Source organism: Oncorhynchus mykiss, chromosome 24 (genome assembly GCF_057628025.1).
Source record: "Oncorhynchus mykiss isolate SJ-2025 chromosome 24, ASM5762802v1, whole genome shotgun sequence".
NCBI lineage: Eukaryota > Metazoa > Chordata > Actinopteri > Salmoniformes > Salmonidae > Oncorhynchus > Oncorhynchus mykiss.
The window spans coordinates 18,573,239-18,587,411 of record NC_143045.1 but is presented as its reverse complement, the minus strand read 5'-3'; positions in this window follow the sequence as shown (position 1 = coordinate 18,587,411).

Sequence of the window (14,173 nt, the reverse complement as noted above, 5' to 3'; positions counted from 1 at the left end):
TATTTCCTGTCCTCTCCATTATTTTACTCAGTGTTACAATGTTTCCTATCCTCTCCAGTATTTTACTTGGTGCTACAATGTTCCCTGTCCCCTCCAGTATTTTACTCATAGACATTTAGAGAGTTTAGTGCACCATAGACATTTTAAAAAGGAGTTTAGTGCACCATAGACAGTGTGACAGAGAAACTCATTTGGGACACTGTGCTCTTATTTGAAACACTCATGTGCTGTTCATGTTCTGGGTCAAAGATGCTGGGTCAGAGATTAAAGTTCAAACATGTTTGTAGGTGTCGGTAGAAACTGTGTGTGTGTGCATGTGTATGTGTGTGTGAGAGAGAGATAAGGTGCTTTGCTCATCATCATCTACAACATCAGAATATGGATCAAAGCATACTTCTAGGCTATAACAATAGAGACCACGTATACTGTACTCTCTTCCTATGGGTGAAATATAGTATTCTTTACTCAACACCTATATTTAATTTACATGACAATAAATCTATGTCATGTGGATGCTATAAGCCAATACTATTTGCCATTCCCTGACAGTAGTTTCTCTTTCACACACGCCAATTATTCATGCACATCTGTTTATTCCAATACGGAAACTGCACCCCAAACTGACTGATAAGCTGAAGTGGCAAGTTGTTTGATCCCCCAACACTATACTGCAGTCTCTTACTGCAGCCTGCTGTACTGAAGCTTTCATGAGATTAATTTCTGTGCTTGGATCTGTCTCCGTTGCCAGCCAATAACTGATAGGCTCACCCTGCGCAGCCACCAATCCCGTTCCTGTTGCTAGGGCTATAATAAGCCTCCCGTTATTAGCCCCAGTTCCTTGCTGCACTGTTCAGACACCTATAGCATCCTGCAAAAAAAGATGAAAGCTCAAGCAGCAGAGGAAGCATTAGAATTCAGCAGCACCAACCTGTTCCCCAAGCGGCGTTGTAGTGCACTACATTATCTGCACCAAGGATGACAAAACCAACATTCATACAGTGGCCAAGAGATTGTGAAAGTATCCATGAAACTATCAAAATAGTCGAGGAAACACATTGTTGCAAAATGATTTATCTGTTGATTATCTGATGATTTCCTGGATTGAGGCAACAGACTAGACATCATAGTCAATTACAATACTAAAGTATAATCAAATTAACCAGATAAGTTCTATGTACAAATCACTGATAAATCATGTCAAACCAATACCTATTCTATGAGCTCTATTTACATAACACTTTCAAGGGTTTATATTGCATTAACAAATTATTAAATAACCGATAACATGCCATGCTTCCTCCGAAACACGACCCCACCAAGGCGCAGTGCTTCTTGACACACTGCACACTTAACCTGGAATCCAGCTGCACATCCAGGCCGGTGAAACCCTCCCCTAACCCGGACAGCACTGGGCCAATTGTGTGCCGCCTCATGGGTCTCCCAGTCACGGCCGGATGCGACACAGCCTTGGATCGAACCAGGGTCTGTAGTGATGGCTCTGGCACTGCAATGTAGTGCCTTAGACCGCTGCGCCTCTCGGGAGGCCCAACAATGAACTTCTTGACCATCTAGTTTGGAGTTTAGTGTCAAAAGGCAGTCCTGCTTAAGGTGTTGACAGATAATTAAGGAAGATAATGTATGATTAATTGCCGGAAAAAATACCAAAGCTACAGTAATAACCAAGCTACATACAGTTGAAGTCGGAAGTTTACATACACTTAGATTGGAGTCATTAAAACTAGTTTTTCAATACCCTCCACAAATTTCTTGTTAACAAACTATAGTTTTGGCAAGTCAGTTAGGACATCTACCTTGTGCATGACAAGTAATTTTTCCAACAATTGTTTACAGATGATTTCACTTATAATTCACTGTACCGCAATTCCAGTGTGTCAGAAGTTTACATACATTAAGTTGACTGTGCCTTTAAACAGCTTTGAAAATTCCAGAAAATGATGTCATGCCTTTAGAAGCTTGTGATAGGCTAATTGACATAATTTGAGTCAATAGGAGGTGTACCTGTGGTTGTATTTCAAGGCCAAAATCAAACACAATGGCTCATTGCATGACATCATTGAAAAATCAAAATACAGTGCATTGCGAAAGTATTCGGCCCCCTTGAACTTTGCGACCTTTTGCCACATTTCAGGCTTCAAACATAAAGATATAAAACTGTATTTCTTTGTGAAGAATCAACAACAAGTGGGACACAATCATGAAGTGGAACGACATTTATTGGATATTTCAAACTTTTTTAACAAATCAAAAACTGAAATATTGGGCGTGCAAAATTATTCAGCCCCCTTAAGTTAATATATGTAAGTCGCTTGGGGTCGCTTGGGGTATGTCTCTATCAGTTTTGCACATCGAGAGACTGACATTTTTTCCCATTCCTCCTTGCAAAACAGCTCGAGCTCAGTGAGGTTGGATGGAGAGCATTTGTGAACAGCAGTTTTCAGTTCTTTCCACAGATTCTCGATTGGATTCAGGTCTGGACTTTGACTTGGCCATTCTAACACCTGGATATGTTTATTTTTGAACCATTCCATTGTAGATTTTGCTTTATGTTTTGGATCATTGTCTTGTTGGAAGACAAATCTCCGTCCCAGTCTCAGGTCTTTTGCAGACTCCATCAGGTTTTCTTCCAGAATGGTCCTGTATTTGGCTCCATCCATCTTCCCATCAATTTTAACCATCTTCCCTGTCCCTGCTGAAGAAAAGCAGGCCCAAACCATGATGCTGCCACCACCATGTTTGACAGTGGGGATGGTGTGTTCAGGGTGATGAGCTGTGTTGCTTTTACACCAAACATAACGTCTTGCATTGTTGCCAAAAAGTTCAATTTTGGTTTCATCTGACCAGAGCACCTTCTTCCACATTCTTCTTGCCACTCTTCCATAAAGGCCAGATTTGTGCAATATACGACTGATTGTTGTCCTATGGACAGAGTCTCCCACCTCAGCTGTAGATCTCTGCAGTTCATCCAGAGTGATCATGGGCCTCTTGGCTGCATCTCTGATCAGTCTTCTCCTTGTATGAGCTGAAAGTTTAGAGGGACGGCCAGGTCTTGGTAGATTTGCAGTGGTCTGATACTCCTTCCATTTCAATATTATCGCTTGCACAGTGCTCCTTGGGATGTTTAAAGCTTGGGAAATCTTTTTGTATCCAAATCCGGCTTTAAACTTCTTCACAACAGTATCTCGGACCTGCCTGGTGTGTTCCTTGTTCTTCATGATGCCCTCTGCGCTTTTAACGGACCTCTGAGACTATCACAGTGCAGGTGCATTTATACGGAGACTTGATTACACACAGGTGGATTGTATTTATCATCATTAGTCATTTAGGTCAACATTGGATCATTCAGAGATCCTCACTGAACTTCTGGAGAGAGTTTGCTGCACTGAAAGTAAAGGGGCTGAATAATTTAGAACAAAAATAGAACTGTTTGGCCCTAATGACCATCGTTATGTTTGAAGGAAAAAGGGGGAGGGTGTCAGCATCATGTTGTGGGGGTGCTTTGCTGCAGGAGGGACTGGTGCACTTCACAAAATAGATGGCATCACGAGGAAGGAAAAAGATGTGGGTATATTGAGGCAACATCTCAAGACATCAGTCAGGAAGTTAAAGCTTGGTCGCAAATGGGTCTTCCAAATGAACAATGACCCCAAGCACACTTCCAAAGTTGTGGCAAAATGGCTTAAGGACAACAAAGTCAAGGTATTGGAGTGGCCGTCACAAAGCCCTGACCTCAACCCTATCGAAAATTTGTGGGCAGAACTGAATAAGTGAGTGCGAGCAAGGAGGCCTACAAACCTGACTCAGTTACACCAGCTCGTCAAGAGTTTGACCCAAGTTAAACAATTTAAAGGCAATGCTACCAAATACCAATTGAGTGTATGTAAACGTCTGACCCACTGGGAATGTGATGAAGGAAACAAAAGCTGAAATAAGTCATTCTCTCTACTATTATTTGGACATTTCACATTCTTTAAAAAAATGTGGTGATCCTAACTGACCTAAGACAGGGAATTTTTACTAGGATTAAATGTCAGGAATTGTGAAAAACTGAGTATAAATGTATTTGGCTAAGGTGTATGTAAACTTCAGACTTCAACTGTATAAACTTCATTCAAGACAATACATGTTTTGTGTTTTCATTCAATCCTGACTAAAGCTGTGTGTACAGTATATAGAGAGGAAACCTCACGGGCACCATCTGAACCATGCACTACATGTGTTAATAGTCTTTGACAGAATAAACTATGCTATTGTATTCTATTCTTACAGTAATGTTATTACATCATTTGCCTGCTATGTCCACTTTGGAATCTGAAGCTAGCCTGCTGTGCTACAAAGTGTTTATTTACAGTGTTAATGACTATCATAACGTAGAGGGAGGGGGTGTGCTAAATTTGGCTCAGAGATTTTTGCTTGTTATACAATAGTATGTTGGTTTCTGATGGACTGACGACACAGTAATCTAGTCTCTGTGGTGGGCTGTCACATTGATGTACCCAGTCTACTCAGTGTCTACTCACAGGCCGCAGGCAGAGAGTACTGTTATTAGAATTATCTGTGTACTCGGATTCTACAGTACCTCTAGCTTTTTAATAGGATGACATTTCTGGAGCTCCACTGGTATTCTCTTTTTTTTCCTTCACATTTTGGATTATGAATAACAAAATGCATGGTGATCTAATGCATCTACTTGTCTTCTGGTATATTTTACATGCAGTAAATTACGAGTACCAAAGATACAACTATTATGTAAGTTAGGAGTACCAAAACAAAGCATTTTCATAGTTCCATGTTGGGATACAGATAACCACAGCTTGCGGGGTTGGGAATGGCAAACCTTATTGATTGAGAAGTTTGAAACTAGTCAAATCTGGCATTCTATCAGATAATTGTCCCAATCTAATCCTTTATCAAACTTCAAGATTTGCTGACCTGTTTTGAGGATTAATTTCCTCCTACTCAGATTTGTCTGTTACCTTTGCTCGTGAAATATACTGTATATACAGTGGAAGTCGGGCGTTTACATACACCTTAGCCAAATACATTTAAACTCAGTTTTTCACAATTCCTGACATTTAAAGTAAAAATTCCCTGTTTTAGGTCAGCTAGGATCACCAGTTTATTTTAAGAATGTGAAATTACATAATAACTGTAGAGAGTTTTACTTATTTCAGCTTCTATTTCTTTCATCACATTCCCAGTGGGTCAGAAGTTTACATACACTCAATTGGTATTTGGTAGCATTGCCTTTAAATTGTTTAACTTGGGTCAAACTTTTCAGGTAGTCTTCCACAAGCTTCCCACAGTAAGTTGGGTGAATATTTCCCCATTCCTCCTGACAGAGCTGGTGTAACTGAGTCAGGTCTGTAGGCCTTCTTGCTCACACACGCTTATTCAGTACTGCTCATACATTTTCTATAGGATTGAGGTCAGGGCTTTGTGAGGGCCACTCCAATACCTTGACTTTGTTGTCCTTAAGCCATTTTGCCACAACCAAGCTTTACCTTCCTGCTTGATGTCTTGAGATGTTGCTTCAAAATATCCACATAAATTTCCTTCCTCATGATGCCAAAGCACCCCCACAACATGATGCTGCCACCCCCGTGCTTCACGGTTGGGATGGTGTTCTTCGGCTTGCAAGCCTCCCCCTTTTTCTTCCAAACATAACGATGGTCATTATGGCCAAACAGTTCTATTTTTGTTTCATCAGACCAGAGGACATTTGTCCAAAAAGTACGATCTTTGTCCCCATGTGCAGTTGAAAACCGTAGTCTGGCTTTTGTATGGCGGTTTTGGAGCAGAGGCTTCTTCCTTGCTGAGCGGCCTTTCAGATTATGTCGATATAGGACTCCTTTTACTGTGGATATAGATACTTTTGTTCCTGTTTCCTCCAGCATCTTCACAAGGTCCTTTGCTGTTCTTCTGGGATTGATTTGCACTTTTCGCACCAAAGTACGTTCATCTCTAGGAGACAGAACGCGTCTCCTTCCTGAGTGGTATGACGGCTGCGTGATCCCATGGTGTTTATACCTGCATACTATTGTTTGTACAGATTAATGTGGTACCTTCAGGCGTTTTGGAAATTGCTCCCAAGGATGAACCTGACTTGTGAATGTCTACAATTGATTTATTTTGATTTTCCCACGATGTCAAGCAAAGAGTCACTGAGTTTGAAGGTAGGCCTTGAAATACATCCACAGGTACACCTCCTATTGACTCAAGTTATGTCAATTAGCCTAACAGAAGATTCTAAAGCCATGACATAATTTTCTGGAATTTTCCAAGCTGTTTAAAGGCACAGTCAACTTAGTGTATGTAAACGTCTGACCCACTGGAATTGTGATACAGTAAATTATAAGTGAAATATTCCATCTGTAAAAAATTGTTGGAAAAATGACTCGTGTCATGCACGAAGTAGATGTCCTAACCGACTTGTCAAAACTATAGTTTGTTAACAAGACATTCGTGGAGTGGTTGAAAAACTAGTTTTAATGTCTCCAACCTAAGTATATGTAAACTATCGACTTCAACTGTATTCTTCAACATCACAAAATAAAGACAAATCGTATTCATGACTGCTACAAAATTAATTATTCATTCATATTAACATTTATCTACTTCGCTGTTTATTATTTATCAAATGAACCAGAATGTTCAGCGGAATGTTTTAAGAAACCTCCCATGACACCAACCGCACAGAGAACTATCCTTAGCCACTCCTCTTCGTATAATTAACTGGAAATGTCCACTATATTCAAAACACTGTACAGTAAATCTATTTGAAATCAGAGGATTGAAACATTATGAGACTGCAGAAATACTGACTTCCAGGTGTTATATAGAAAAAGCACGGTCACACTTTATTTGGATAGTCATGCTATCAACAATCTATCTGTTGATCAGAAACTGCTTTCAAAGGTTACAGTTAGGGTTGGGTAAGGTTTAGAATAAGGGTTTGGGTAAGGGTTAAGGTTAGAGTTAGGGCTAGAGTTAGGGTAAGGGTTACGTTTAGGGTTAGGATACAGGTTAAGGTTAGGGCTAGGGTTAGTTAGTTAGTTAGTTAGTTGAATTGGTACTGATAGTCTGTAAGCGCTTCTCTCCAGTTGACCAATATCTACTGCAGATGATCTGTATGCTTGACACTTCCTGTTTTGATTGGTTGTTAGGTCTTAGTCACTAGTCCCAATCATCATAATATTAATAAAGAATAACATAATAGATGTCTGTCAGTTCTCCTGTCCGTTTTTTAAAGACAACCATGATAGGGAATAGATAAAGGTTTGGACTACAAGAAGTGACACTAACAATGCAATTTAAGGTATAAAATATAAGCCACTGAAGAAGATGCCAAGTATTAGCTATGAATTGCACTTGAGAACTGGTGCCTGCAAAATGACACAATGTTTAAAAGCTTACTCATGGGGAGTTTACTTAGAGCGACAAGGGCAGTGGGGCCTCGGCGCTGAGCACACCCTCTGCAGTGGTCACCTTCTCAGAGTCCACACCTGGGAGAAGGCTGCAGCCAGGAGACTGAAAATGTTTGTATCAGAGGAGAGTACTCTCATGTGGCAGAAGTTATTATTGTCCATATCGGCATTCCAAATTGCACCCTATTCCTTCTATACTGTAATGTGCTTCTTTTGACCAAGGCCTAAAGGGCTCTGGTCAAAAGTTGTGCACCATATAAGGAACAGTGTGCAATTTAGGACGTATCATTGCAATCATCACCCAAGAGATGTTAATTTACATTTACAGTTTGATAACTATCCAAACGTTCTGCTTTGTACTCATGTCATTTTCCTGGTGAAGTGTCTTGGCACGTAACCGTGTTAGTTTCTTCTCTCCTCGTGCTTTCCTGTTGTTATGACAGACACATTGGGGTTTGGAGTGTATCTTCAGTGTGTACAGTATGTGTATGACAGTCGGTGCCCACATTGAGTTCGGTCTACAGTATATGCTTTAGAGTGCACCTGGCTGTAGTATATTGTATGTGTATTGGGCTGCTATATTAAAAGGCTTGTCTCCCTCCTGCATCTGCTCTGGGATACCTTTACCAACAAAGATTTGGCATTGACCCTTAACTATAGGCTGCAGCACTGTACATGACTAAGAAATGTAGCATATGTTCTAGCTTTGTCTGTCCAGTAGTTTTATGGGCTTTCAAAAACCATACATACAAAACATGTATTGTACCAAACACTGAAAAAATGACAAGTAGCAGGACCATGGACGTTAGAGGTAATCTCCCTATGCTGGGTGTGACATGCTGTGGGCCCACACAGCAGGCACGTAAATAATACACAGTACCTACTGCACAGACCTCATGGTACAAAAGCAACAACACGCCCAAAAGATTACACTGCAAAACGCACTGGTAGCAACAAAGGCTTGGCTTGAGCATTGCAAATAGTCATTTTATTTCCTGTTGTTGCACTTTTTGATTGTGTAAATCATGAACTTTTTGATTGAAACGTATAATTGTGCATTTCCTGTTTTGCTATCTATAGTTGGTTCTGGTTGGTCTGAGGGAGAGACCGAGAGCAGACCCAACAGAGACAGTATACAGCTGTGGAGATTTGTCAAGACCTTGTAAATGAAAACAAATACTTTGAGAAGACTGTCTGTGTAATCAGCAATTATTTGCATTGAGTTTCAAAAACAATTCCATGAAACGTTTTGTTATTAAGAATCATTTTATTTATTTATTTGTTATTTTTATTTTACCTTTATTTAACCAGGTAGGCAAGTTGAGAACAAGTTCTCATTTACAATTGCGACCTGGCCAAGATAAAGATAAAAATAATGGGGTGCAAAGGAGCAAAATAAATAAATAAATTAAATACAGTTGGGAAAGAGGTAGTTGATAGGGCTAAATTATAGGTGGGCTATGTACAGGTGCAGTAATCTGTGAGCTGCTCTGACAGTTGGTGCTTAAAACTAGTGAGGGAGATAAGTGTTTCCTGTTTCAGAGATTTTTGTAGTTCGTTCCAGTCATTGGCAGCAGAGAACTGGAAAGAGAGGCGGCCAAAGAAAGAATTGGTTTTGGGGGTGACTAGAGAGATATACCTGCTGGAGCGTGTGCTACAGGTGGGAGATGCTATGGTGACCAGCGAGCTGAGATAAGGGGGGACTTTACCTAGCAGGGTCTTGTAGATGACATGGAGCCAGTGGGTTTGGCGACGAGTATGAAGCGAGGGCCAGCCAACGAGAGCGTACAGGTCGCAATGATGGGTAGTATATGGGGCTTTGGTGACAAAACGGATTGCACTGTGATAGACTGCATCCAATTTGTTGAGTAGGGTATTGGAGGCTATTTTGTAAATTACATCGCCAAAGTCGAGGATTGGTAGGATGGTCAGTTTTACAAGGGTATGTTTGGCAGCATGAGTGAAGGATGCTTTGTTGCGAAATAGGAAGCCAATTCTAGATTTAACTTTGGATTGGAGATGTTTGATATGGGTCTGGAAGGAGAGTTTACAGTCTAACCAGACACCTAAGTATTTGTAGTTGTCCACGTATTCTAAGTCAGAGCCGTCCAGAGTAGTGATGTTGGACAGGCGGGTAGGTGCAGGTAGCGATCGGTTGAAGAGCATGCATTTAGTTTTACTTGTATTTAAGAGCAATTGGAGGCCACGGAAGGAGAGTTGTATGGCATTGAAGCTTGCCTGGAGGGTTGTTAACACAGTGTCCAAAGAAGGGCCGGAAGTATACAGAATGGTGTCGTCTGCGTAGAGGTGGATCAGAGACTCACCAGCAGCAAGAGCGACCTCATTGATGTATACAGAGAAGAGAGTCGGTCCAAGAATTGAACCCTGTGGCACCCCCATAGAGACTGCCAGAGGTCCGGACAACAGACCCTCCGATTTGACACACTGAACTCTATCAGAGAAGTAGTTGGTGAACCAGGCGAGGCAATCATTTGAGAAACCAAGGCTGTTGAGTCTGCCGATGAGGATGTGGTGATTGACAGAGTCGAAAGCCTTGGCCAGATCAATGAATACGGCTGCACAGTAATGTTTCTTATCGATGGCGGTTAAGATATCGTTTAGGACCTTGAGCGTGGCTGAGGTGCACCCATGACCAGCTCTGAAACCAGATTGCATAGCAGAGAAGGTATGGTGAGATTCAAAATGGTCGGTAATCTGTTTGTTGACTTGGCTTTCGAAGACCTTAGAAAGGCATGGTAGGATAGATATAGGTCTGTAGCAGTTTGGGTCAAGAGTGTCCCCCCCTTTGAAGAGGGGGATGACCGCAGCTGCTTTCCAATCTTTGGGAATCTCAGACGACACGAAAGAGAGGTTGAACAGGCTAGTAATAGGGGTGGCAACAATTTCGGCAGATAATTTTAGAAAGAAAGGGTCCAGATTGTCTAGCCCGGCTGATTTGTAGGGGTCCAGATTTTGCAGCTCTTTCAGAACATCAGCTGAATGGATTTGGGAGAAGGAGAAATGGGGAAGGCTTGGGCGAGTTGCTGTTGGGGGTGCAGTGCTGTTGACAGGGGTAGGAGTAGCCAGGTGGAAAGCATGGCCAGCAGTAGAAAAATGCTTATTGAAATTTTCAATTATGGTGGATTTATCAGTGGTGACAGTGTTTCCTATCTTCAGTGCAGTGGGCAGCTGGGAGGAGGTGTTCTTATTCTCCATGGACTTTACAGTGTCCCAGAACTTTTTTGAGTTAGTGTTGCAAGAAGCAAATTTCTGCTTGAAAAAGCTAGCCTTGGCTTTTCTAACTGCCTGTGTATAATGGTTTCTAGCTTCCCTGAACAGCTGCATATCACGGGGGCTGTTCGATGCTAATGCAGAACGCCATAGGATGTTTTTGTGTTGGTTAAGGGCAGTCAGGTCTGGGGAGAACCAAGGGCTATATCTGTTCCTGGTTCTAAATTTCTTGAATGGGGCATGTTTATTTAAGATGGTTAGGAAGGCATTTTTAAAAAATATCCAGGCATCCTCTACTGACGGGATGAGGTCAATATCCTTCCAGGATACCCCGGCCAGGTCGATTAGAAAGGCCTGCTCGCTGAAGTGTTTCAGGGAGCGTTTTACAGTGATGAGAGGAGGTCGTTTGACCGCTGACCCATTACGGATGCAGGCAATGAGGCAGTGATCGCTGAGATCTTGGTTGAAGACAGCAGAGGTGTATTTAGAGGGGAAGTTGGTTAGGATGATATCTATGAGGGTGCCCATGTTTAAGGCTTTGGGGAGGTACCTGGTAGGTTCATTGATAATTTGTGTGAGATTGAGGGCATCAAGTTTAGATTGTAGGATGGCTGGGGTGTTAAGCATGTTCCAGTTTAGGTCGCCTAGCAGCACGAGCTCTGAAGATAGATGGGGGGCAATCAGTTCACATATGGTGTCCAGAGCACAGCTGGGGGCAGAGGGTGGTCTATAGCAGGCGGCAACGGTGAGAGACTTGTTTTTAGAGAGGTGGATTTTTAAAAGTAGAAGTTCAAATTGTTTGGGTACAGACCTGGATAGTAGGACAGAACTCTGCAGGCTATCTTTGCAGTAGATTGCAACACTGCCCCCTTTGGCAGTTCTATCTTGTCTGAAAATGTTGTAGTTTGGAATTAAAATGTCTGAATTTTTGGTGGTCTTCCTAAGCCAGGATTCAGACACAGCTAGAACATCCGGGTTGGCAGAGTGTGCTAAAGCAGTGAATAGAACAAACTTAGGGAGGAGGCTTCTAATGTTAACATGCATGAAACCAAGGCTATTACGGTTACAGAAGTCGTCAAAAGAGAGCGCCTGGGGAATAGGAGTGGAGCTAGGCACTGCAGGGCCTGGATTCACCTCTACATTGCCAGAGGAACATAGGAGGAGTAGAATAAGGGTGCGACTAAAAGCAATAAGAATTGGTCGTCTAGAACGTCTGGAACAGAGAGTAAAAGGAGGTTTCTGGGGGCGATAAAATAGCATCAAGGTATAATGTACAGACAAAGGTAAGGTAGGATGTGAATACAGTGGAGGTAAACCTAGGTATTGAGTGATGAAGAGAGAGATATTGTCTCTAGAAACATCATTGAAACCAGGAGATGTCATTGCATGTGTGGGTGGTGGAACTAATAGGTTGGATAAGGTATAGTGAGCAGGACTAGAGGCTCTACAGTGAAATAAGCCAATAAACACTAACCAGAACAGCAATGGACAAGACATATTGACATTAAGGAGAGGCATGCTTAGTCGAGTGATCAAAAGGGTCCAGTGAGTGGAGAGGTTGGTTGAGGGTCACGGCGATTTAGACAGCTAGCCAAGCCAACCGGTAGCAAGCTAGCATAGGATGGAGTCTGTTGTTAGCCACCTCTTGCGTTCGGTCAGTAGATTAGTGGGGTTCCGTGAGGTAGAGGGGATTAATCCAAATCACACAACAACAACAAAAATAAGAACAATAGATATAGTTATAGAGGCCCGAGAAGAAAACATAATAATAATAAAAATAAATAAATTGTCCGATTGTCTATTCAGATAGCAGCCGGTAAGACAGCTAACGGTTAGCGGGCCGCAGATGGGCGTTCAGGTAACGTCGCGACAGAGGAGCCAGCCGGATCTCCTTCAGGTAGATAACGTCGGCAGTCCAGTTGTGAAGGCCCGGTGGGGCTCCGCGTAGGCAGTGAAACGGGTCCGGATAGGTGACTGCAGCCCAGGAGTGAATGATGGAACTCAGGAGTGATTGACGGAGCTGGCTAGCACCGGAACAATCGATGTTTGCTCCGGAATCGACGAAAGCCGACTGTCACACGGATAGCAGCTAGCTAGCTGTGAGATCCGGGTATGAATGTCCAGAGAGCAGTTGAAATCCAGGGACATGGAGAGAAAAATTGGTCCGGTATGTTCCGTTCCGAGCCGCGCTGCGCCGTACAAAACTGGCGATAGATTTTCGAGCTAAAGGATAGCTGATGACCACAAACCGTGGTTTGCTGAATACTAACGATTTGCCAGTAAAGAAGCTAACTAGCTTCTGATTAGCTTCTGGATTAGCTTCTGGGCTAGCTCCTGGCTAGCTTCTGGCTAGTTTCTGGCTAGCTTCTTGGAGTTTCTGGCTAGCTTCTTGGAGGATTACAGATCTGAGGTAAATAATAATTTTTTATAAATATAAATTGGTGAGGCTGGTTGCAGGAGAGTGTTTAGAAGATGAGTTGATGGAAAATAAAAATAAAATGTATGTGAAAAAAGTTGTAAATATATATATATACAGGACACGACAAGACGAGGACAAAAGACGTCTGAACTGCTATGCGATCTTGGAGAAGAAGGACTGTGAATCATCATGAACAGAAGGACTGTGAAAACAGTCTACCAAGGAGTATAGCCGAGAGATGAGCTCTCTGGCGCATTGGCTGGTCTGAAAGTGATTGTTTAATTTGTGTGTTTAGGACTTGATAGCATGTCAGTGACACCAGCATTGTCTTTGTGTGAAATTCAACTGAGACCTTAGTGTGTTTAGGCTGGGTTTTGCAAACCAGTCAGTTATATGAAGCTCAGAGAGAAAGAGACATGGGCAACATGACTGCTAGCATGTTGGAGTCGTGAGTGACTTAGAACAGACTGACAGAGTTGGGGATGCGAAATGGACTCTGAGAAACCCAAGCCCATGATGGAGCTGACTGGGTTGTAACAGCTGTAATGGGTTTAGCTGGGCCGGGGGAGTCCCACTTGGCCTCTGCATTGGCCTGGCTGGCTCAGCCTGTTGCTGAGGCTGTCATGGCAGATGTCACTGGCAAGAGAGCAGAGAATGATCAGCTATACACCATACAGTTCTCCCAAAGAAGACAGGCTGTGCTGGAGGGTTGGTGGTCTCCCGAGCACACAGGGGAGGTGTAACATAACAATCAATTATCAACTGAATTGTACCTCTATCAGTAGACCAATGGATTTTGATGTTTAATGTGGAGAAACAAGTCAGTTTTATGCATTCTATTTCTAAGGTGTGGTCCGATCAAAAACAGAGAAACTATTGTGGTGTTGCTTGGCAACTGTTTCCACAGTAACCCTTGCTCAGAAACATTCCACTGTGGTTTTCGAGGAGTGCCATGTATAGCAATGGGAAATTGAAATGATCACAAAAATGGCAACTAATGTAAAGAATGATTAAATATGGTCCAAAGTGATGGGCATGTTTCAATACATGAATGGACATATAATGAACATGCCTTTTT